The sequence below is a fragment of the Sebastes umbrosus genome, chromosome 17, assembly GCF_015220745.1.
Source record: "Sebastes umbrosus isolate fSebUmb1 chromosome 17, fSebUmb1.pri, whole genome shotgun sequence".
NCBI lineage: Eukaryota > Metazoa > Chordata > Actinopteri > Perciformes > Sebastidae > Sebastes > Sebastes umbrosus.
The window spans coordinates 7662838-7690298 of NC_051285.1; the positions used below are offsets into that span (position 1 = coordinate 7662838).

At 40.1% G+C, this 27461-nt stretch overlaps 1 protein-coding gene across 1 annotated transcript in view; it reads right to left on the reverse strand.

Moving 5' to 3' along the window:
- fstl4 (follistatin-like 4) overlaps nt 1–27461 on the reverse strand; it is a 314390-nt gene that overhangs the window by 229915 nt on the left and 57014 nt on the right. The gene's annotated exons all lie outside the window — the stretch shown is intronic.

Genomic DNA, 27461 nt, shown 5'->3' on the forward strand with positions numbered 1-27461 from the left:
TTTACAGGCTACTTGTTGTGTATATTCAAAAAAAGCCAAAAAATAAAGATGAAAATGGAGGTAAGAATCAAAGAGGTGAACATGGTGACAGATGATGTTTCTGTTTTCTGAATTCATCCAGCGAGAGCGTCAAACAGTCAGATGTTATCAAAAGTATCATATGCATATTTTATTTTGTTTTTCACGGATTATTCTCCACCCAGACCCCCGTAAGGCTTCCTTACGCACTGACTGTCGGCTATATGACAAACACTTTGAAGCATCACTAATCAACGAGGCAGTAATGATGTTCACAGAGGAATTAGACATGCAGAGGACAGGCAGGTATGTCCGAATCACTTTCACAGATGAGCAAGTTTACAGCGGATTACCTGCTTATATTAAGGCTGTGTTCAAGCGTTTAAACACACCCGCAGTGCAACAGTACAGTAGGCCTATCTACACTTTCACTGCAGTTATACTGAAACATTAAGGAAGTACGCAGTCACCCCAACCTCTAACACGTAACCAGAAATGGGCATCACTCATATTCTCTTCCCTTTGTATTAAAGAGGGAGGAGGGATAACTGCACATGGCACAATTAGGCCGACATACTGTATCCTAAAAAGATACGAGAATGGTGGCGTCTCCATCAAAATTGCATGCGGCAGTAAAATATTTATGCTCGATGTAACATTTATCAAGAAAGTGGGAAAAAAGAATGTTAGAAAAATAAGAAGCAAAGAAAGAAAAGAAAGAGAGCAACTTTATTCATGACTTTGCAATACTTGTTGTAGGCTTCAACTGAAAGAAAGAAAGAAAGAAAAAAAAGAAAGAACAGGACATTTAGTACATACAGTATCTACAGATAATGTGTCTATAACATGGTGATGTCTGATGAAATGGAAAATGGCCTTGTGGCACAATGCTGCAACAATCTCTTGTTATAAAACTGTCTCCTACATCTGATTAATGGCCGTGCATTTGTTTATGAGCCAGTGCAAATAAATCATTTACAAAAAAAATAATATTTTCTTTTCATGCCTTTTAATAAATAACACATCTCTTCCTTTATCATCGGCAAAACAGAGAATTTTGCTTTTTTTCAGGAGTATTTTAAAGAGGACTTATTATGCTTTTGTGCGTTCTCCCTTTCCTTTAGTTTGTTATAAAGTTTTTGTGCATGTCTGCAAAGTTATAAAGCCCAAAATCCACGCCAAAGGGACTTACTCTCCCGCCACAGAAACAATGCTCTTGAACTGCCTGAAACGCCTTTCTTGAAGTCCCTTTTCTTCTGTAACATTGTGATGTCACCAAGTAACACATTGGCATAATACCTGCCTAGCGGCTAGTTTGGTACGCCCTCAAACAAAGCTAGTTAGAGCAGAGCTGGAGCGGAGTCCGATGAGTTTGGTTGACACAACAGAGTGGGTTGGCTGACGAATCAGAGCAGAGGTGCTGCAGCACAGCCGGTATGAGAAAAATAAAGCGTTTCTTTTAACATTAATGCATGTAAACATGTACTAGTAGAAACCTAAAATACAAGTATGTACCTGAAAATAATCATAATAGGTCCTCTTTAAAATCTTCTTATTGGATTTCTACTTATTTGGACAAATTACAAAGACTGAGAGGGAGTTAGTTAGCAGGAAGTCCATTAAAAGGGTGGTGGGGCGTTGATGTTGGCTACGTAGAAGTGGAGGTAGCTGTTTGAAGAGCTGCAGCGTGCTACATAAAACAGAAACATTGTAATAAAATATTTAAGGCTGAATAATGTAATTCCCTTCTATTCAATTCTAAAACATACTTATTTTATTAAAAAATGTATTGTGAAAGGGTTAATGCTTAAGAGGGTAGCGCTATATACTTTTTGGTCGGTTGCTAAAGTGTCATTTGGTTGCTATTCCATGGTTGCTATGATGCTTGGATGTTGTTGCTAGGGTGTTTGATGTGGTTGTTAGGGCATTATTTTTAGTATGTTGCTCGTTTAAACTATATGTAAACCACATTCAGTACTCAAACTGTATTCATCAAATCCAGAGAATTAGTATCAATGGGTTAGTTGGGACAGAGCATGTTTAGATGTTTCAGCACCACAGTCAGAGTCATTAGGTTAGTAGACAGAGACAGCTGAGAGAGCATAGTGTGCTTGCCTGTCTCATTGTCCAGCGATTACATGAAGCAATGAAAGGACATATTTTTATTCATCCTGGAGTGTCGGCTTCATTATTCCTGCTAAATACAAGTCATTTCAAAACTTCAACACCATTGAGAACAAGGTCAGTTTTTCTTTTCCTCCTAATGAATAAAAGTAGAAGTTTGAATTTGTTCTTTTATCATTTCCAGACATGGAGTGGCCTTTAAATAAAAGATCAGTTGAATTAAGTGTCAATCTTAAAGCTCCCCTCTAGACATATCTTAAAGTAAGTAAATATACTCTGCTAAGATTAATAGTTTGTTTAACATGGTTTTCCCACATAAAAAGTAGAACAACTTTGAAAAGGGGCTGGAAGTACATCTACTCTTTCTCCCTCATTGAGAAATTCTGGATCTATGAATATTCAAATATGCAAATATCCCAGACAATATTGCAGGGCGTCAAGAATGAGTGGGTTTGAACATTATTGTTTCCAAGTCCATAAAATTGACATAATCTGTGTTTCATTGCTGACTGATCCGCATGCTCTACTGTATTGCGCACATGGTGCACATACTGTCTTTGCACTAAGTCACCAAAAAAGTGAGTGGAATAATGTGATAAACTATGCAAGATAACAGACTTGTGTTGAAAAGAAAGCACACCAACAAGCTGGTAATTTTTGCAAAATAAGACTCATGACTTCACTTCACATCATAAAGCTTTAAAGGAATGTGACAAAAAGAAGAAAATTTGATATCATATCCTACTAATTTTATGCAAAAATACTGAAATATTGTTTTAAAAAATAAAAAAAGTGCTTGTCTAGTCTGCAACTTTTCATACAAATTTCCAGTAACAGGATCCTTCTTTGAAACGCCACGTTTGTATTACCTCTTTGGACATGTCTGTAATCTTTTTTTCAAAACACCAGCAATTTTTTGCAGCAATTTCTCCCCTCAAATGCTTCTCAGAGCAGTTATGGTGATTTTCGTCCACTGACTGTCTGAGCGTCTTTCAGTCGGAGCTCTCAGCCTTTTTGTGTGCAGCCTTCTCTGAGGGGTTTCAGCTATAATCCTCACAACTTTCCAGAGAGATCTTCATTGTTTGCAACATCCCAAACAGAAACAGACAGAAAAAAAGTAGCCTACTGTATAAAACATCTTTTTTTTTTGTCATATTTCCCTGTGGTGGCATAATTCTGGCTACACAATCAGTGCATTATTCCCAAGATGCACTAAAGCAGCAACGATCCTGACTAATCTCAGTATTCTAAAATGTTGTTTGTTCTGTTTACTGTGATGTACAGCACCATAGTGGATACAGTCTGAATGGGTTTTCCTCAATCCTGAAGTCTGCTTGCCTGATGAATACACACGCTTAAGGCTTCACAACACATTTATTTAACATATATTAACACATTTCCCTGCCCAGTCGCACTAAATGGCGTGAGAATGACAATAAGAACAACATTCTTGCTTTTGGCATGTCATGTTTATGCCATGTAGTCTGTACTGACTGCAATGTAAATGCATCAACGTAAATATGCTACGCTCAGAGCAGTTGTTGTAGAATAAAAAAGGAAGAGAGACTTTTTATGGTGGCACAACCCTGTCGGCTACAAAATTACGACCCCATACACTAAACGTCATTTCTTAAAATTGTTTCCTTAAAAAAAATAAAAGACTACAACAACGTAAACCACAATAAATAAAATAATATGTACACATAACAGATAGTAACTGTAAATTAAAAAAAACTATTCAAAAACAAAAGGAGAGAAAAAAAGGTAATAATAATAATAATAATTATTATTATTATTATTATTATATCAAATATATATATATATATATTTTAATTTAAGAATATAAATAAATGCATATAGTAATGATAATAATAAATTAATAAAAAAAATAATTAATTAATAAAATAAATTTAAACACCAAGTAAACCACATTCTCAATTACGTTTCGAGAGAAAAATATTTCCCCCCGGAATACAGTCACAGTTTTAAACAGTTTTAAACATGTGGTTAACATTGTAAACAAAACAAAAAACGCAACAACACCATTTAGTTAGGTTTAGGCAACACAACTACTGGGTTAGGTTAAAATACATCATGGTTTGGCTTAAAATGACTGTGTAAGTGAACATTGACTTTTAGTTTCACACGGAACATGAACAGTGGCCTCCTGGGGGAAAGTCTTGTGTTTGTTTGACATGACATGCAAAAAAACATAACGTTCGTTCTCATAACACACAGAATGTCCTTAATATGCTATTTATATGCCTTCCTGTGAGATCGGGTTGTGTTTTTCATAAGAACTCCTAATTTACACCTTCTTACTTTTTCACAAGGTCAACCTGAGAACACACACATACAGACAGGCTGCACAAAAAAACACATTTTTGAACCTGTCTCTGGAACATGACAGCGGGAAAAGTCGGATCCACATTATCGACAAATGCATATCAGATCTATTCATAAAACCAACAGCTCTCTTTGCAATGCAGCGACGATCTCAGAGCGCTGTCGGCGTACCCTGAGTGGCAAATCAATCACGCCTAAATGGTGCAAATATGAATCGACCCTCGAGGGGCTCATATAGACGACAGCCCGTGCATGGCATTACAAGATGAACATCATGTGCATTTCACCCACAGCTACACCCATGGCTGAACAAACGGAGTTTCAGACTAGCATGTCGGGATGGAGCAGCTATACAGCCATCATCATTATCTCCGCCATCATTTGCTCACAAGTGTTTGTACTCGCAGTCATACAGTACGTCAGAAACATAATATCTTCGCCCCTCAACCTTAAAGGCACTCAGGCATGTGTCAGCACTAAAAGGTCTCTCTCACGTAGCTGCTCCCTCAGAGACAGAAACACCAGGAGATAGAGCCATAACTCCTCTTTATGTCCTTCTCCTCCAGCTCACCACTGCAAGCATCCATGTGATTCACACACACGTCTGCATCACCTACAGTAGAACGGACTCTCAGGCTGCACATATTCTAAACTTTCCTAAACATGTTTTTTCAAGTACATTGTTTATTTAAAAAAGGTATGCAGATATAAATGTTTTTACAAAGATGGGACCCGGAATAGGAATTAGGAATAATATGGGTTAGCCAACTAAAAAATCATCATCCTCTCTGCTGTTGCACCCCCAAAAAGGTTACCATGGTTTCCCATTAAATGCTTTTATTCAATTACCAAGACACAGACACACCAGCCTGTTCTCATTCCCAGGGCGTAAATTACCGGCATGGCGCTTGTCACACTCCTTGGCATGTGATGCAGATGCACAAGGCACCCTTAAGCGTCCGTATGAGACGCACCAGACTTTCAATTAACTACAATGTAAACCCATATGTGGCAAAAATGTTGTATATTAAAAAGATCTGTAACCAGTTATGACTTTCTTTCTCTGCTTTGGACTTCATCTTGTAGTAGGCTTGCCGTGATAGTCGGTGTTACACTGGGCACACACCGATTACTTGCCCACCATCGTTTTGCATTTTCACAGAAATAAAAACAATTTAGTTAATTTCCGCGTATCAGCGCCGTGTTATCAATACATAGTCGGACAACGGATGCTACAAACTGAAAGTGAAAGTGTCTGCTCTGTATGGAGTCGCAGAAGTCAGATTTCACACACTTAACACAGGACGAGAGAGAGTTGACAGACAAGACGTTGGCGGAGGATTTGGTGTCAAAGCGAAAAGCAAAAGCGCCTATTTAGCAACATTTCGGATTTAAACCCAATGCTACAAGGGAACCATAACGTTAGGAGGAAATGAGGCGATCACCGCGAGGAGGACGGAGCGGTCACACCCAGTGTGTGCGGCGCAGTGTCGCTGGGTGAGAACCTGCGGCCCTGCAGTGAAAGCTTGACCAGAGAGGCCAGACACACAGCTATCCAACGTTAAAGATCAAAGTAAGCGCTCTGCAGATATTGAGTGCCATCTTTTCTTGTTTTCTTCATTCTTTTCTTGTTGTCACAAGTTTATTAACCTCACCGTGACATCCCTATCTTGTAGTTTTCACTCTTTTATTTTATTACACCAAAAAGTGTTAAATAAATATGATTCATTATTATCATTATTAACAGCCATTATATAACTTAACCAAAACTGCACAGTAACAGACATCATGGGAGGATCTGAAGGAAAGTATAGTTCCGATGACCAACCAATCAGAGACATTAAGGCCACTGTTTACGAGAAGATAATGTCTGTTTTTGCATTTATTCACATGTGATTGGATAAGCTATACTCATGTGCTGGATTGTCTGTCATGATTTGGCTATTGCAGGACACTACTGCATGACTGAAGGATGTGCATCAGAGGGGATTAAGAAGTGTAGACACAATGCAGACTGAAAAATAAGTACACCCTGCAGGAGAATGAATGCATATTTCTCTGTCCACCCCTCCATTCTCTGTTCTCTTGATCATAGTTTCTTTTCTCATCCTCTATTTCTTGCTGCATTACGGCGGTTTCAGAACAAATGTGCAAGAGCAAATAGTTTGCACGAGGTAGTGCGCAAAATAACGAGCAGCAGGAAACAAAAAAATATATATATTTTCTAACCTGGTATGATCTAATATTTTCTAGCATGATTCAAATTCTGTACTCAAGACCCGGTAAGATCAGTACTGGGAATTCAGGGATGCACAAAATGAACTTTTCCACCATTCTTCTCTAGCCGCCATAACGTCAGCCTCCCGCCGAGGCATGCATTCCATTGGACACTCATCGTGGAGGTCAGCACATTTGAGGTCAAAGGTCAATTTAGTTGAGCTTTAGCTGCAAAACTTGGCAGAATCAATGTAGTGTGTGCTGCTGTGGCTCATGCAGCTTCATCTGATATACCAGTAGCTTCACTCTATAGCTCTAAAATGAGCCTGCTACAGCCGACAGTAAAGTCGGCGGAGGGCGCCAGCGTCCTGAAGTTGTGGTATAGAGTTTAAAATCCTTGTCACCATAACGTCAGCCTCCATCTAAGGTCCGAATCCCACCGGACACTCATTGTGGAGGTCAGCACATTTGGGGTCAAAGGTCAATTTAGTTTAGCTTTAGCCGCAAAAACTTTGTGGAATCAATGTAGTGTGTTCTGTTGTGGATCATGGAGCTGCAGGAGAACGCCCAGCAGCTCTCTCCTTTGGGAATAATGGCCTTGTCTCAAGCCCCAACTTAGGCCGCTAAGTAAGCTGTCACCCTACAGCGCTTTAGTTTCTGAAAAATCTAAAAAAGAAAGCAAATTTATCTAACTTTAAATCTATATATTTTTTTGTCACACAAACACTAACCACTTTGTGCACCCACATATTGTTTGCCAGACACAAATGTAAACACTCAAAACAATTGCCTGCGCACACAAATTGACACACGAACACGTGCACTTACACAAAGACATTAATAACATTTACTTGATGCTGTACTTTGTTAAATAGAGCTGTCAGAGGAACCTGTACTGTATCAGCTGCAGTGCTGTTGTTCAATGAAACGACCTGCCACTGGAGAGAGAGAGGCAGTGCAGACAAAGTGTTGCGCTGGCTTCTCTTTGTAGCCTCGAGGCTTCGTATGGACAAACCAGGGCTTTTGATTTGTTATGCAGCCCCCCTCCCCTTCTCACACACACACACTCTCTCACTGTGCACATGCAGCAGCTCGTAGACAGAAAGGCATGCGTCCGTGCACCCACATACGCAGAAACACGCACAGGCACTACATTTCTCACTCTTGGTCCCACGCCTGTGCCCACACACACACACACACACACACACACACACACACACACACGTGCACACACACACACACCTTGTATAATAGTCTTTGTTTCCTCCTCCTGCCCAGCTCCAATTTGATGGCAGCGCGGCCGCCAGGTTCCCCAGATGACCATTGAGATAGAGCTAACAGATGAAAGCAGCAGTAAGACGCTGGCGGTAATGGTTGCTACAGCTCCGGCTTACAGCCCATATTTCTCCCTGATGGCTCTGCTGCCCTGCCTCCCTCTGACACCTGCAGGAGTGAGCTGCTTGGAGGGGTTGTTAGTATTACAGAAGCAGGGACACATAGAGAGAAACTGGAGCTTGTATATAGCATGTACACATACTTACAAAGAGTTTACAGTAATGAGTTGATGCACTTTCAGTTCATGCAGTTTTACACTTCCATTATGTAAGTGAAGCAAGCAAGCAGCTGTGCATGTACTGTAGGATGTAGTTGCAGAGTAGGGTGCGAACAAGGTCAAATATGTTTTTACAAAACTTGAGAAAGTAACTTATTCTAATGCCAGACTAAGTGCAAATGGCAGACCAGAACTCAACATGGTTAGGTTTAAAATTACTATGTTTTTAAAGTGGAAATGAAACTTAATGCACAGGACACGAAGAGTGATCTGCCGGATGAAAGCCTTGTGCTGTTGCACTCATCCACCTCCCCTCTCGCCCGCCCTGTGTGCATTTTCTTCGCTCTTTAAACTACGTCACCACCCTCCCCGACCACTCACTTGGCGCGTTTGCTGATGCCGTGGATGGGTTTACATGGTAGTTAATGGAACACTTTGGTGCATCTCATACCAGCACTAGAGGGGTCTGACAAACCAGCTGTATATGACGCTCTGGGAATGAGAACGGGCAGGGTAAAGAGTGAGATTTAAATCATTCACTGAATGTGACTGACTTGCATTTTTACATTAATGATGCACTGGCATGGCACAGTTTTATTATGCATGCCGTTTGGTATTGCTAGTTCTACTTCTAATGTGTGAAAATTATTTAGTTTAAATAAGAGTCCACCACCTTAAATTATTTAAACACGTTTTAGTTATTAATGGCTCGATGATTTGTACCAACTCAATACTGTTGTATTATTTTTGAGATTATATATCTGTTAGTTAAGGGGAGAGTGCCTCCCCCTCCAAAAATGACAAACTAAATAATAATGCTGGGAAGGTGCTTGCTCTTTTAGAAGGTGATATATATGGTTGAGCCTCCCCGCCCCCACTCCAACAACATACAGTCCCTACATCAGCCTGACATGCTTCAGCTGCTGACTGGCTCTCAGACTGATGTGAGCCTGCACCTCAAACACATTCATGGATCACCCAGACAGCTTTGCGGTAACAAATCTGAAACACAGTGCTTATCTGAGGTGAGTTATGATCTCTCTGTCTCTCTCTGTCACTATGCACCAGCATGTATCACTTTGGTTTCCAGGCATTTCATTTTACCTACAAACTATTTCTGTGTTTTGCTTTCAGTTTGCAAATGGCCACCTCTTCCCACGCTGTTTGACAGAACATAAATGTGTGTATTTGCTCTTTCGTAATATCAGGTGTGAACTACAATCTCTCGCATGGATCTACAATCAGTCATGGTATGTATAGCTAGATACAACTTCTCTAAAGCTTCTGTCTGCTTTTTCAAGTTTGGCCTATTTGTTTACAAGGATGGAAAGAGCAAAATGTGTGTGTGTATCATTGTACTTTTATACTTCAAGGATAACTTCTGTATTTTTCAACCTATTTCCCCATGTTTTTGAGTCTAAGTGACTAATGGGAACAACGATTTTTGAAATTGGTCCAGTATTGAGGTGAAACAATGCAGACGGCATCCGAACGCTAAACGGGCTGCAATCACTTGTCCACTAAAAGTTCAAATTTTTGCCACTGAGAGGTTCAGATTGTTATCATAAGTGTCTGAAAACATTATGGAAAGGACCCTATAGAGAAATATAACGTTTCTTTGTACCTTTCGATTTATCCCGTCTGTTTGTTATTGTGTCATGTGACTTGTTGCCGGAAGACAACGGTGGAAACCTGAGTGAGAGTTGGAGAAAGGAGTGTCACGGGACACTGGTGTTGTCAGAGTTTGCTGTGTTGGAGTTCTCCCTCAATACTGGACCAATTTCAAAAATTGTTGTGAGCATTTGTCACTTAGACCAACGTATCCTCAAACAGGACTTCTTACGAACAGTTATTTTTCATTTTTCATGCGTTCTACGAATGTCCAGCAACATGTGATGCAAGTGCTCCAGTCTTTTCAAAATAAAACTGTTTAGGAAAAGATCAACTTGGTTAGGTTTAGGTAACAAAACTACTTAGTTAGGTTTAGGAAAAGATCGTGGTTTGGGTTAAAATAACACCAGAGGTGGCGCAAAGAAGTGCGGAAATTACCTGACAAATAAATCAACGTTGACTTCTGGTTTCATTCGGGACACGAACACCGGTCTACTGGGGGAAAGCCCTGTGTTTGTTTGACCCACCCCGACCTCCTCCCATATAACAGTAATAAATGCTACTATCTTTTATGTGGAAAGGAGAAAGTAGTTCCATCTTTCAAAGCAATGTTAGCAGAGCTTCAGCAAGTGCAACAGACACACTCTCACCATCATATTCCACACACATTATCCTGTTTGGGCACTTTTGGTGTGTACAGCTCTGTTTAACCAAGAAAGGCTGTAAATCCTCATATTATATATTTTCCTGTTTTCTCTCAGTCCAAAGCCAGCAGACACAAATCACCTCCACTAGTTGTCAAGGTATAAAAAGGTGTGACTTTCTTGCATCCAGTTCATGAAATGGATTTTCCTTAAGATTTCAAAGAAATGCACCAGGACGAGGCGAGGCGGACTCTGTTTTCATCTGTGATGCAAAGTTGATGCACAATGTTCCCCTGGTGTCGCATTTTAAATGTTAAGACGCTGGCTATATTATCTGCCCAGAGAATTCACCAGAGTTTTTGTTGCTGCTGTTTACCTCAGGTAAAAATTCAGTTTTTTGATTGTTTTTCAGTTGTCTGGCTTTTTTTTGTTTCATCATCAACACAGGAATCAAACAGGACTCACAAAGTCATCCTATTTCCATTTCATTCATTGCTACTTTTGAATTGGTTACTGGAATATGAATACAGAAACAGAGCCTGTGACTCATTACACCATTTGTTAGTGGAAAAAGCAATAATATCGCTGTAAGAAATCACCACCCAACACTGACTAATAAAATGGATTTCCCAGTAAAATTTATTTCCAAAAAAAGCACCACAGTCCTTGTGGACAGCTGCAAATAACAGGGTCACTATTAAGACTATGAGTCCCAGTGGCGTCTGACTGCGTTCCCGTCATTTAGAAGCATAATTCCCAGACAGGCACGATCTGCCTAAGGGGATTTGGCACATAAAAGAAGTTAGATCATAATCCCAGACTGTGAGGGCAGCGCATGGTAGAGGATGAATACACAAATAAAATACAGCTAAACCTAACCAGACCTTAACCCTAGAGGTGTCTGATCATAAAACAAATGTGTTTTTCAGGTAACGGTTTAGGAGGCATATGATGTCCTGCCGATGAGGCTGTAAGTTAGAAATGTTGCTATGAATCGTTCTAAAAGCTTCAGAACAGCTACTGAATAGACCAAGAGATGGTGACCTTGTGGTTTCCTCCATTGCTGTTTCTGAGGTCAAGGTTCATATGTGATGAATACACAAATAGAGTTCTGCAGGGATGAAGTATATTTGAAGGTCAACCAGGAAGTAAGCATCGCCCTGGGTTCGGTAACGTTTATGATACTTACCTATTGTGTCGTAGAACAAAACGTTAAAATCTCTTAAGCTTGTGTTAACCACAGACCTTATTTTAGGCATCTAATTAAAAATCCATTAAACATTCATTCCTGCAGCACTCTATACTAATGTGGTTTTTGGACTTTTCACATGTCAACAATGATATGTCGAATGCGAAAATGTGAATTTCAAATGAGTTTCTTTTTGTATGCAAGGAATTGTGACTATGTTATGAGCTTGTAGATGCTTAATGGTACAGTGTGTAGGATTTGGCAACATCTAGTGGTGAGGTTGCAGATTGCAACCAACTGAGTACCCCTTCGCTCAGTCTCGCTCAGAGGCCATCCTTACCATAATAACACTACTTTAGGAGTAACAGATGTCAGATGCCAGCTGGCGGTATCACGGTTTTGCACTCTGCGGCTCACGTTACCGCAGTTTCACAAGCATGTCGGAGAACTACTAGATATGAAGGGCTCATTCTAAACTAACGAAAACACAAGGATTCTTAGTTTCAGGTGATTATACACTAATGAAAACATAGTTATGAATATTATATTCCATTTCTGCTAACAGATCCCCCGAAAGGTTACACATTGTTCCTTTAAACGTGAGCTTCAGTGTGTTTGTGTGCAAAGTTGTGGCTTGTGTTTGCACTTCTGAGTGAATGTACAGTGTGTATTCGTGTGTTTTTTCATCCACTTTATCAGTTACATTGAGCCGCTGGGTTAAGGCTTGCTCCATCTCTACTAAAATGTATGTGTTCTCTACATATAAATGTAAAAAAATCGTACTCTGTAAATATTTTAATAATGTATTCTTGAATGCAATTGTTGGATTAAAATAAAGCATTTAAAATCTGTGTGCACACCTGCATAAATTCTGTACAAGTAAGCATCTCCGAGTTCCTTTTCAATCAAAAAGAGCACTTTGTGTTGTTTCATATCATCACTGATGCCCACAAATCACTGATACGACCATTTTCTGTTGAATGAAGCAACATGAAATGTAGACGTACAACCAGCAAGCGTCTTGCTCTGTGGAGCAGCAGATGAAACGCTGACTGTCCCGGGTGCCCTCGCAGTCTGTCACTCGGTGGCTTCTTTGGGTTTGTGTCAGATCAAGATCAGTCCTAATGAGCTCTGACCAGAACACACAGCGCGCACTGCTGACTAGTTCAAATCAAATACTCACAACACCTGCTTCTTTCTACTGTGAGCTATGATCTCTTAATTATTTCACTCATCAAATCTGCTTCATTTATAATGGCAGTACACAGTGAAAAGGAGGAGAGAGGCCATCGGAGGGTTTTAAAGCCTTAAGATAACTCGTTTGTGGATTGCACAGAGGGTTGTGTCTTTCAAAATTAAGGAGTCAGACGGGGAAATAAAATTGAACTAATGAACAATGCAGTAAAATAGTTGTAAAAGAGTAAATGAATAAGCCCTGCCACGGGCTAAAACAAACAGAGCTGACAGTACGACAAGGATTAATATTAAGAAAGGCCAAGGGTCATCAGGACCCAGTGGGCTCATAAAGGATCAAAAGTTCAGACCGCCCATGCAAAGCCTTGAAAGAAATCAATAAAATGCTTAAATCAATTCACAAACTGACAGACAACCAGTTCTGCATACTTAGGAGTAATTCTACATCCTCGTATTGTCTCGGTTCCAGTGTTTAGGAAGCTTTATTTGATTGACGATGAATGATACCAAAAGCTGATCCTCTGTTTCTAAAATGATGATGTTTAATATAATATTAATATAATACCTTATTCACTGTACTGCAGAGATCAGAGATCAGGGTCAGCTCAAAGCCACAACATTCCTGCCAACATCGGGCTTAAAGCCAAGTCCTCCCACTGCAGTATATATTAACACATCAAAACCTATAACTTTTCCTTTAAAGGCTCCACATACTGCTGATTCATCTACAGGAGCAGCTCACAGCAACAACTGCGATTTAAAAAGGTACAGTGTGTAGGATTCGGCACCATCAAGTGGTGTGGTTGCAGATTGCAACCAACGGAGTACCCCTCCGCTCACTCTTCCCTTTCCAAGACTACGGTAACGGGGGTTGCCGAATGCAAAACTGGGGTAACGTCACTCGCCTCCCTTATCATAACTACTTATCATACTACTTTAGGAGAGGTACCACAGTTTTGCTCAGGTTACCACAGTTTCACAAGCGTGTCAGAGAACTACGGTGGCTTTCAGCTAACGTAAAAACACAAAAAGCTCTCTCTAGAGTCAGTGTTTGGTTTGTCCGTTCTGGGCTACTGTAGAAACATGGCGGAGCAGCATGGCGTTCTCCGTGAAGAGGACCCGCTCCCAATGTAGATATGAAGGGCTCATTCTAAGCTAACAAAACACAACAATTCTTAGTTCCAGGTGATTATACACTAATGAAAACATAGTTATGAATATTATATTCCATTTCTGCTAATAGATGCCCCGAAATACAACACGCTGTTCCTTTAAAAGCACAGAGGCATCATCTCAAAAACTGGCATTTAAAGGGTTAAAATTCTGAAAATGATTAATATTTGGTAATATTGATCAGGACTGATGTTGGTTAAAAGATTTAACCCAGTGAAAGCGTAAAATAATATTAACATATTGTATTTTTATAGCAGTTTTATGACGCAATCATTTTTGTCCTCTAACGACACCAGATGTATTTATTTCAAAGTGAGGCACAAGGGTTAATACTTTATAACTTTAGACGTGTGAAACCAAGTTAGTTTGAAATATTATCTTTAAATCATTCAGCTTTTGGAAGATCTGAAGAAGTGTTTGAGAGGAATAAAGCTAAATAAATATCACTCTAGCTGCACACACATACAACGATGGCGTATGATGATAAATGATGATAAATCATCTGTGAAATATCAACAAACAGCCAAATCCCTGATCAAAGCAGCTTTTACTTTACATTATACTGTAGCTGATTGTTTTATATAAGGACAATTTACGATAAGGTAGTACAGTAAGTAAAAATGCTTATAATTTAATCTACACAAGAGGCCTGGTGGTAATTAAGGACAATCTATGACACAACAAAGATGGGTTAATGTGTGAATAATAGTGGCTGGTGTTTTTCCTAATAGGCAGACGAGACTCTGGTGCTCAATACTCGACATTCTGCTCTTAAGAGTAGTAAACTATGATTTCCCAAACTGTCACTCTGATTTGCACATCAAACTACAAATTAAGAACAGAATAAAGAGGAAGTGGATGTTTTGTTCTTTCACTCCGACACACATTGAGACTCTAATAGTCCCTCCATCCATGATCCATTGGAGAACACAGCAGTTCTATTTAAAACCTTCTTTGTAATAGAGATGCAAATAAAACCCTGCAGTCACAGTAGCATATTATTTACATTTTCCCTCCAGATTGTGGAGAGACCCGAACAGTTTAACCGGAGGAGAGGAGCGAGCGATCAGGAGCAGCTGTGGGGAGGGATTATAAACGACCGGTGGCCCTGCCAAAGCATGAGCCCGATCAATACCGTAGATGTGAATCTTTGTCATTATGGTTAGCCGAGAGCCAACTTGGCACAGAAGGATTGGGGTTCAGTCACTCCCTCACTGTAATTAATATGCTAAAATGAAAAACAACTGTTCCGCTTTCACTTGTCAATTCAATATCATTTGCAAAAATCTAATCAAAAGGGCTAAATTACATTAGATTCCTTCAGTGTGGTGCCACACTCAGACACCACCTACAGGATGCAGACAGTTGTGCTTCATGAAACAGAGCTTATAACACGTTGGGTTTTGGAGGTTAAAGGAGAGTTGAAAAGTGTAAAGTGGACACAATAACAGGTGTATAAAAAGAAGAGTTTGGTGTCATGCATGTACTTGGGATTCCCAAAACCAATGGTGGCACCTGTATCCTTGTTCCATGACAACGTTAATGCACAGGTCAAAAGGGTACTTGCAAGCTGACAGTTGTGGAGAACACGTTCTCATCCCAACTCGTCACATACTGACGCTTTGTCAGGACCCCTTGACGTCACTTTTTATCACACTGGGTAGCCCAGCATGTCAGACTATGACGCTCCACTACAGTTGCAGTGAACACGTGGTTAACGTTGCGAATTCAAACAAAAACATTTTCTTAGGTTTAGGCAACAAAACCACTTTGTTTAAGGATAAAACATCATGGTTTGGCTTAAAATTACTACGTTTGTAAAGTGAAAATGTAACTAAACATTGTAATCACAAAGACAAACAATGTTTTGGTTTCACACACGACACAAACAGTGGTCTCCCAAAAGCCCTGTGTTTGTTGGACCCATTCAGCTTTTTGCTCTTTAAACTACGTCACCACACTCACCAACCACTTTCTCAGAGCATTTGATATTGACGCAGATGGGTTTAGATTGTAGTTACTTGAAAGCGTCTCATGCTGGCGCTAAAGGGTGCCTTGTGTGGCGGTATCACACGCCAAGGGGCTTGACAAAGTGTCGGTTTTCGACGGCCTGGGGATGAAAATGGGCTGGATGACCTCTGCTGCCGGCTTAGCTGCGGAGCAACGATGTGTGATGTGTGTTCACCATAACAACTAACAACAATCGCCCTTTTCTTTTGAACTATAGTCAAATGACCACGGAGAACAGTTCAATGTCCATTCTACTCTATTCTACTGTTCTGTATAGAACATTTCTTTATTTCTCAAACTAGTTCTACTTGATATTAGATATTCTATCCACCGCTGAACAAACATAACCATTAACCGTTGCATGTAAATGCCACATCCAATCTACATAACTTACTGTAGGGAAATATCAAATATCATATATGGAATATGTAAATTTAACACAGGATACTGAGGCCTGACACACCTTGTACTGCGTATGCTCTCCTGTGTATTTGTGTAAGTTCCTTTTCCATTATAATATTCTGAATAATGATTAATCCTGTTATGCGTTTGTGCTGTTTGTGATTAGGACAGGAAAAAATACATAAACAACTCATTTTGAGTATCACCTTAACAGATACCTGCTTTTATCTGGAATATTTTGTGCGGGTAAACAAGTCCGATGTCATCATCTCTGTCAGTTTCTGAGATTTTTGGTTGCACCACGTCGTCTGTTCTCTGTTGCTATTTCAGGAACAAACACAGACCTCCGTGAAAGAAGCAGACGAGGGAGCGACATAGAAAGAGAAAGCGAGAGAGAGAGAGAGAGAGAGAGACAGAGTATGTGCATAATATGTACATCACGCCTTTGTGTCCCCCGCTCGCTCGCTCATGTACTTGTTTGCGTTTCTCCTCTCGTCTTGAATTTTTGAATAAGGTTATGTGTTAGTCACAGCTCTGCTATCCTTGGCCTTCAGCACTTTCACCCGTCACGTTTGGGTATAATGTCACAATGTCTGTCCCGTCTCATCTATCACGCTCGCTGCTCGTCGTGATATAAATTCTTAGCAACCGCTGAGGAAGCACCGAACACCCTAAAACTGCTTATGATGATCATCTCGCTGTGACTTCTGATAAGCAATAATCTCAGGATTCTCTTTACGTGCAACATTTTAGGAATCCTACCCAAGGATTGATGAGCAGCTAAAGAGTCCCTCCCATTAACTTTATGTTGACACGTTCAGCCCCTGCAGCCATCAGTAAATCTAACCTTACATATCCATCAGCAGCAGGAATCCTGTCAAAAGTGTCCTTGAGCTTCGGAGGCTCGAACTAAATGTAAAAAAAGCTGAAGAACTCCTGCGAATGTAAAAAGAAGAATCACGCCATCTTTTGTAAAAATCCATCTCATCTCAGCCAAAAGAAATCCCGTATTTAATCGCTTCTCCCTCCACTTCATTTATATCCCTCCCTTCATTAATGAAGCACATTTAATAGGTTAATTTAATAAAGGATCAGCACTTTCGCTCATATTGAAGCGGCCAGTCTATTACAAGGAAGGAGCAGGTGTGCAGTCAATGTATTATCCACTGTGCTGTAAAATGAAGGATTTAATCAGATAACAGTGATTGGTCGTTCTCGGAAAATGACCCTTCCTCTCTCGGTGGGTGGGCGCGCTTTTGTCACTCTGACCGACTGAAAGGCCGATGACACCTTCCTCATATACACAGACATATAGTACATAAACACCCTGTACATTATGAAACCTTCCTCACACACACACACTATACATTAATACCAGCTGCATTAATTCCATGATCATGTGGATTATGTGGAAGTACCTTTACACCTGACTGGATTTCAGAGAGTATCATATAGTTGTAAGTAGATTTAAGGATTTGTTAATGTAGCTGTAAATAATTACAACTTCTCTTATGAAGACACATTTTATATCATTACTATATTGTCATTTACTAGTTGTACTATTGTCATTAATTATCAGTTTATACACCAGCCTGCACTTATGGCTGTTGTTGTTGGAAAATACATTAATAAAGACTAATATCTGCTTACACTACAACTACATTACAGTGTGATACAAAACCATGAATTCAGTGTTTATATATACTGAATATAAATGCTGAATAGGGGGACTTAAAGTGAAATGGTGCTGGTGTTTTTAATATTTTTCTAGTTGCAATGGGATTAAAGGTGCAGTGTGTAGGATTTGGCGGCATCTAGTGGTGTGGTTGCAGATTGCAACCAACTGATAACCCCTCTGCTCACTCCTCCCTTTCCAAGGCTGTGTGGTGAGAGTTGCTGAGTGCAAAAGCGAGCGCACTTTCTCGGAGTGTTTACTGTTGTCGCTGATGGGTTTACATTATAGTTAATGGAAAGCCCGGTGCGTTTCATACCGGCGCTAAAGGGTGCCATGTGCGTCAGTACCAAACGGCGACAGCCGTGACAAAGCCTCGGTATTTGAGGCCCTGGGAATGAGAATGAGCTGTCTGCTAATAGATCCGCTGAAATGCTACACAGTGTTCCTTTAAAAGAAAGTAAAAATATATAAAAATCCACGTAAAATGTATTTTAACAAGTTCTACACCTTTTTGTTGTTGTTTGTTTTCCTAATCGTATCTTTCTTAGCTTTTCTTGTTTGTTTCTTTGTTAAAATCGTTCTGTTCCCTTCCAAAACTTGCATGCATGCCTACACACAGATCCCCGCCTACCCCCTCCTACACACAAACACTCACACTACCGGCCATCCAGGCACTAACAGACTGCAGTGTATACACAGAGACAGATGAGAAGCCATCCATTGCATTGTGTCTCCCTTTATCATTGAAAGTGTACAGTGGCTGTACTTCAGTTACATGTCTTCTTCCTCCTGTATCTGGGGAGTGAAGATGAGCAGAGGGCAACAGAGGCGAGGCTCTTTAAATCTAACACAGGTTATTTGGGCTTTATTGGAGATTGGACAAAGGCCTGTGTGAGAGGTTTTCCTTCCCTCAGCTCAGAGCTGTGTTATAGGTGTATACCATGTGCTGCACAATGCTGTGTGCTCTGTGTCATATAAAAGATACAGGCTTGAGAGTGGGCCAAAATGCAGGAGCTGTGGAGGAAAATGGTCTCTTGTAACTGGGACTGAAATTCTGGCACATTTTGTGGAGGCAGTGATAAAAGTGTGTTATTACTCTCACATTGTCCTGAAAGGAACAGGGAAGGAAAATGTGAGGGAACATTTCTTTTAGAGAAAGATAATGTGCACATGTAACCATATTTCCAACAAAGTGCATTACATTATGAGGGAAACCAACTGCTACCTGGATTCCACTTTTCTCAACATATCACCGAAAAGAGAGAGGATTAAGTAACTATGCCTCATTTTTTACTTTTCAGGCTTACTTGGAATCACACTGAACATTCGTAATGTTCTTTCCAGCCAATCATGCTTGGTGTAGGCTATGATGTTTGATGAACGTGACTCGCGAGAACGGCTGCTCGACGCTCATTTGAAGAGAGTTTGCACAAGTGATAGCTTTGAATGTACCAGTTATTTATTTAATTAGCTTAGCTGGTAATTTAATTTTGTACTAGTAGGCTATTACACAAAGGCTATTGTCAGACTTATGGACACACACCCCCTTCCACGCATCATAGCTACGTCAGCTTGCTCGCGTACAATGATTTTCCACAAAATATGATCATTTAAAGCTTCTGGTACGATAGTGTAACATTTCCCATCTGGCAACGCTTTATAGAATACTGAAATAGAGAGATTTACTAAAGATATGAATGAAGAAGAAGATGTGTGGTGAATAATTGTTGGAGGGAAGCAGCTGTGTGGATTCAGTTTGGGCATAAAAGTATTTGAGTCATTAATGATATTTGTGGCAGCTTCAATTTTCGCAACAGTTTATCATTACAACACACAAACACACACACACACACACACACAGCACACACACTTCTTCCTGGGTTGACTTCAAACATTGTCATTTAACTTATAGCCACATTAATACGGCCTGGTCGCACCAAATGGCATATGAACGCGCAATAACAACGCCATTCTTGCTCTTCCGTGCAATCCGTGTAAATATGCTACACTCAGAGTGACGTAAAATAAAAAGTGAGAAAGACTCCTTATGGTGGGTGGGACAGGAGGTGGATGGGTCCAAAAAACACAGGACTTTCAACCAAGAGACCAGTGTTCGTGTCCCAAAGTGTCGTTGAGATATTTTGAAGCGTCGCTCATGACATGTTTTCAGTACTTTTGTTATATATTTTACTTAGTTTATGTACTTATCTTAAGCCCAACCACAGGGTTTTTCCTAAACCTAACTAAGTGGTTTTGTTGCCTCAACCTAACTTCGGCTGTTAGAAGGCAAAAATGCTCATGACACGCGGAATGTTTTTGTAATCTCGTGCTATTTATACTCCTTTCCATGAGATTGGGTTGATTAATCCATATTTTTTTTGGCCACTTGATGGCAGAGGAACTCCACAACAAGCTGAAAACACCACAAAACACTGACATATCATCACCTTACAAAGTTGTTACAGTTTTGTCCAAAGGGACTTATACATAGCAAACAATTACCTATTTACACTTCCAACAGATACGGAGCAACATTATCATTCATTTGGAGTCAATCTTTCTGTCCACCCGACAATGTTCACTCTTCTTTTAGCTCAGTTTTGGTCTTCACCAAATCCTGAGATAAATATCTGTCTCTTTAGAAGTTGATGAACTGATGAAACCGAATCATACGGAACATTTATGTGCCATAAAACCAAAACAATGAGCTTAAAGATGCTAAAAAGCTCTTCAATGAAGTTAATTGATCACTTGTTCAATCTTTATAAATATCACAAAACATGTTTGATATTTGTCCTTGTGTATTTATGTAAACCTTGTGAAAGTTCACATTCATTACAATGAACGTTCACACAGGGAGATGCAATGTTTCACGGAGAGCAGAGAACGGATCCAATTGCTATTTAGACATTATTTGCTGCAAGTAAAAAAAAGATCACTCATACCAATCTCTCTTTAAGACAGTCATGAATCATGATTGCTTTATACAAAATTATATGACAGCAATCAATGTCACTTTGTTGATGGATAACCTGAGTGAAAGAGGAAACTCTCCAGAAGGCAATAACATTAAAACTAAAGTCGTTAAGTTGTGATAAATGACGAGACAGCGTAGAGCCGGAGAAGGTGTTCACGTGCCAGCCCTCCTGCCTCTCACGCTGGTTCCCACCAGTAGTTGGGCTTATTTGCAGAGTAAAGCAGCCAGCTGGCTGTCTCGATACGGCTCTAGACCTGTGTCAGCTGCAGAGTCGACATAAATCTCTGCGGCCACTCATTGAGGTAATAGGAGACAAGTCCAACAGGTGAGGCATTACCTGAGAGAGTCTGATCCACAGGGAGTTGTTTTTTAGCTGGCAGTAAACAATGACTCAAAAAGGGATGAGAGAACAGAAGCAAAACCACCGTTCATGACCTCCGAAGGTAGGGATAAAGAGGAAGGACGGGTGGAGGGAAGGGAGACATGAGTGAGAGAATTGGTGGTGGAAAAAAGTGAGAAGGCAAAAGGTGGAGAAAAATAATCAATTTTCTATAAAAAAGTTAAAAGAGGACTAATAAAGAAAGAAAGGGTAGCAGACCTTGAGACAGCAGGTGTTTTATTGCTTTTCTACCAAACATAGAAAATGGAGGGAAAGAAAATGAAGAGATAGTCAGTCACAGTTAGGAAGCCAAAATGTCATATTTATGAGTATACAAAACATGCAGAAGGTAAGCCTTACTCTGTCATAAACCACATTATGAAACAATAGTATGAATCAGATTATGTGACAGTATCACTCGGGCATGCCATTGTATCTATTTTCTGTTTTGAACGTAAAACGGTTTGGTGGTTACGTTTAGGCAAGTAGAGGAAATCTGGTTAAGGTTAACTCAAAGGGGTATTCCAGCAGTACAAAGCAGTTCACTGAAAAGTGAGATTAGCCTGCTTTAACCCAACCGCGCATCACTGCTCAAAATGAATGGATATAAAAAAAAAACTTTTCTACTTCACCAAAAATCTTCCAACAGAAAAATTTAAGACAACTACAGCCCTCCAACCCAAATCAGTTTGAGCTGTGGGCTTATTGTAGTCTATATTTGTTTACATTTTGTCAAATTGGTGTTAAAAGTATGCCGAATTAGCTATTAGCAGGATACCTCCAAGCAAGGAGGTTATGTTTTTGGTTCGGTTTGACTGTCTGTTCGTCAGCATGATTACAGAAAACTGTAAAAGATATAATGATATCCTCTGGAAGTCACACTGAATCTAAAAATATGTGATCATGTCTGTTAGTAGTTTAAGATCTATCTGACTTATGACTCTGAGAAGGAATACAATTGCACTACTGCAGCTCCAACTGCTGACCAAAGATACCAAATCAATGGGTCAAACTACAATACAACGTCATGCACTCGTCGCTTTCATCTCACACAGTATCTTTGCTTCACATCTCTCCCTCCATGTCCGCCCTTCAACAGCCCCCGAACACGTTTAAGAAGGTTGCAAGTGGGTAATAAATACAAGCATACTACTAATCCTATGTGAAGCTTGGCTATTGTCTTCCTATTTTGAATAAATAGGAAGAAAGTGCATTACTCCCCCCAAATTGAATTAACCCAACACTTTGGTTAAGTTTAGGAGAAACGTAATCTTAAAATGAAATCATCCCACAGGAGACTTATTGCAGCTGCTGATTGCCCACACATCCTAGGTGCAAATGCCATTGCGTTTCATTGTCAAAAGGTGAAAAAAGGAAAGAAAACAGAGATCAAAACAGACGACATTACAGTCGAAACTTTGAAGTATTGCTGTCGGTACAAAGAAGATAAAGAAAACTGAAGTGCATTATAGCTTTTCTGATAGAATAACCCAATAAAAGCAAATAGAGATATGAGGTAAAGAGGACAGATATGACTTCTAGACAGATTTACTGACTCTATGACACTTCACAGCTCACATTAAAATGTACCTCTGCCGTGAGCACTGAAATCTGATTTCTCATTCCCTCGGCTGTCATGCATATTACGTCCTCATAATATTTACATCCTCTAAAATTGACAGTAAACATGTCGTCTCGCTTGTTCCCCCGTGTGCCAGCGCCCGGATAATCCAGGCTGCATGCTGCCTGTTTGAGGTGTGAGAGCTCCGTCAGATCCACAAAGAAAACTCCACGTTCACGCCGCTCCTATATGATGATTAGACACACATTGCTTCACTCTTTGTTGTTATATTGGCCAAATGCATCGCTGACCACCTCCAGAGATTATTTACATGATTTGATCTTTACTGTGTCCCGGCTGCACTTACACTTTCATTTCATGTGTATTGCAATCCATCATCTATGCTAATGCAGATTAAACTGTAATGTGTGACACCCTTCTTGGTCAAGTTTGATTAAAGGTGTCACCTATTTGCATTGGCCTTTGATCGCCCATAGAGACACATCTTTAGCATTGAAGGACACACACGCACACTTGCAGGTTCAAAGCCATATAGCCAAACAGTACAAATTTCTGTACAATAAAGGAAACATGCAGTTTATGTTATAGATAATCTTATTTCCATAAAGTATCACTCAACTTGCCTTATTTTGTTACCCATTTTCCCAATTTTATTACAGTAATGGTTTATAACATAACTAAACTTGCCTTCAGTGGGAAAGGTTACAATCGGTATTCACTCCCGGGACAAATGACTCTGCAGTAGTCGCGGCAATTCATTGGCTCCAACTCCGATCAGCAATGATGGAAACATGACACCCAGATGGACACGCTACTTTTCGGTCTTTTTTCCGGTGCGATGCTATGTGACGCGTGTTGAAGTGAATATATAATAGATAAAATCATCAATTTATTAGCATAGAAAACAAACTATAAAATGCTCTCCTCAAAGCCACCAGACTCCAGACAGACAACAGTCATTTCACCTAACTGACCATCATAAAACACACTTCATTCAAACCAGATTTACTCATCTTTGTTACTCATCTTTGTTAGTCTTTCCACTGTTTCAACAATCACCAAGTCTGGTTGTAGAGTTTGAAAGAGAGACTGAATAAGTAACAGATAAAAAAAAAAAGTAACCAACGTAACATTTTTACTGTTTACTAACCCTGCTTCTGGTGGTGGCCGGCACAGCTGTGACGTTGAACGTGACACACCAGGAAAAAAAGACAGAAAGGCCAGAGCAACGGCACGGCAAACTCACGTGTTTTCCCATATTTAAAAAACCTGCATACATGCGCTTATTTTGGTGGGAAGAGGCTAAAAGAGTCTCCAGCAACACTAGCAGCTCTGTGAGGACGTACTATGGATACAGATGCAATTAAAGGGAGAGGAGTTAGTGTGTCTCTGGCCTGAGATTGTGTTTGTGTACGGAGGAACATTAATCAATGTTCAGAGAAACTTTAGCCTACAGTGTGAGACTCTATCTACAATTAGTAGACAGTAAATGAGGAACAGTTGCTGCTTTCAGGCGACGGACTGTGACGGTGAATTCTGATGAAAGTGACAATATCTTATTGATTAATTGAAGGAGACATGTAACTAAAGGGAAAGACTAAGGAGAGATTGAGGCAAGTAACGCATATACTGTGGATAAATAAGGGATGCAATTCAGTGTATATGTAGACAGAAAATAAAAAACAACACCCCCACACAGGAGCTGAGCTCAGGTAGAAAGTAATTTACGTAGAAAGTAATTTAACATTGCGATGAGTGATTTTCCAACATCCAAACATGCTACCACAGATGACTTCCTTCAACCACGAAATGATGGAATTACAGCCCGAGATGGCCACCGCTTGGCTCGGAAATCACCCAGCTCTCCATGCAGCGGGGCATTTCTGATGCTGGAAACTGTTTGTGGGAATCATTGTAGCATGGGATGACCTTGGGATGGGAGGTATCGCATCATTTCCTCTACGCCAATGAGATGAGATGGTGCCCACCTAAGCTCAGCTGGTGTCCTTAAGCACTCCCTCCTCTACCATGAGAAACTCCCCCAACCTCTTGATATTTGGGGGTCCAAAGTGACCTTACATCCCGTTTGGCGGCACAAAATCATTGCGGTACCAAACACAATCAGTAGGTTCTTTCAGGCTCCAGCTGCTACGATAAAAACTCCCTTACCTGAATATTTATGGGCTGGTAGTTAGAGCATGTCCTGCTGAAAGGTCACAGGGGTCAAGCCAAAGTGACCTTCTTGCAAGATCGAAATAAGATCTCCATCTACGTGAACAGATACTGGAATGGCATTCAGTCAAATTGATGCAAAGATATAAAATATACATTTCTCCCTTTTGGTTTCTGATTTGTTCTCAAAGGAGAAAACTGGACAAGTCATTTACAGAGCAGATGGACAAAACAAAATGCATAAAGAGCTCGATTTTACCACTTATAAATCAAGCTGTATAAAAAGTCTGGCTGTTTGTTTGCATTTTTCCAACCAACATTACATCACAGTGCATTCATGTATTGTGTTGTTTAGTATAAAACATCCAACTTTCAATCACTCTGCATTCAGTCCTAAAACTGATTCGCAATCTGGGTGCTTTCAAAGAGAAAATAACTGTCAGCATTACATCACAACAACAAGTGTTTTTGAATGGATGCTGCTATCCAAGGCACTTTCATCATAACCTTGAGACTTTGAGCTGAGATGATGATTAAGGCCTTATTTGAAGCAAGGTGATGAAGAACACTGAGACAATCCAGCAAACCCAAACAGCAGTGGGCAACCTCCGGGTCCGAAATGTTAAGCCAATACGGAAGTGCCTTGAACTTGTATTAATTCTAACAGCCAGCAGGGAGCGACTCCTCTGGTTGCAAAAAGAAGTCTGATTGTATAGAAGTCTATGAGAAAATGAGCCTACTTCTCACTTGATTTATTACCTCAGTAAACATTGTCAACATGAGTTTATGATCTCAATCGCTAGTTTCAAGTTTTCTTCAATACAGCATGATGTTCATTTAGTAAATTATGGTCCCACTTAGAGTCAAATAGACCATAAAGCAGGGGATGTTTTAGGGTGTGGCTACCTTGTGATTGACAGGTCGCTACCACGGCGTTGTCCAGTCTGGGGGATTTTTAACCCTTTCATAGTGTGTTTTCAGTTCATCATAACATTTTTGGTTAAATGCAGTCTATGGATCCAAGCTCTGGTGTCATCGCTACCTACCACTATAATAACAGGATTGAATGCAAGTCACGTGACAAATAGTGTTGATATTGCTGTTTGTTGTATATTTGGATTATTGGTCCCGTGTCTGGCCCGCTCCTCTGTATGAATCTGAATGAAATGCACTGAACTTAAAAGTGCTAAATGCAAGATTGGGAGCATTTCTTTTGCCACCGCATGGCTGTCTACATGGCAACCGCTGAGCCAGCGGCTCGCAGCTAACGGTGCTAACTGCGCTAAACATGAAAATAACAGCAACAGTGCCGACAGAAATAATGATGTTAACCTCGGGGGGGAACCGAAGGGTGGGTGCTACGCTTTGACGATGCCGCCGTCGGTCTGAAGTCAGCTCCCACAAAGCACGGAGAAGCTCAGATTACAAGACACACACAGAGGGAGAGTGACTTCATTCTCTGCTCAGGTAGACATTACTCCTCTATATTCTATCGTTGGTTCTCTGTTTTCACATTTCATGTGAACTCTATGAAAGCCTTTCAGGAGAAACTGTCTGAAAATGTGCACAACTATATACATATTTAAACATTACCATACTCCCCCCTCTCTCTACAACAGCCGCCTTTTCATTAAAGCTTTTGGGTGTGAAATAAAATACATAAAATTAAATTATATACTAACAAAATGGACCAAAAACACAGTCAGTGTGCAATTAAAGTACAGTAATAAGCTGTAAGTTGACCCAAATGCAACAAAGGAAATAAAAGTGCAGCAAAGAATATTAAAGACAATGTGAGGTGTGTTAATCAGGAAAAGTATGGAGACTTTAATCATTATAATTAAAAACATATAGTATAATATAGGCCTATGACAAAGAGAGAAATATAAGCAATGTAAACGATTACAGCATATAACTGGATTTAGGCCTACAGGGGGCCAGATAGTATAAGCACACGTCTGCGTTGAGAGAGCTATACACTCTGCAGCTACTCTAAGTAGATAATATGTACCATCGTGTGCATTTGCAGATGGAGGAACTCTGTGTACATAACATAGTCCGAGGCAGATTGATCGTCTGCAGCCTTCAGGCAACACTGAACGGATTTGAATCTTTTTACACTGTAAGAGCACGCTTCCATCAATTACAGTCCCAGGGGATAGATAAGATTAAACAACTCACTGGCTGACTTTCTAA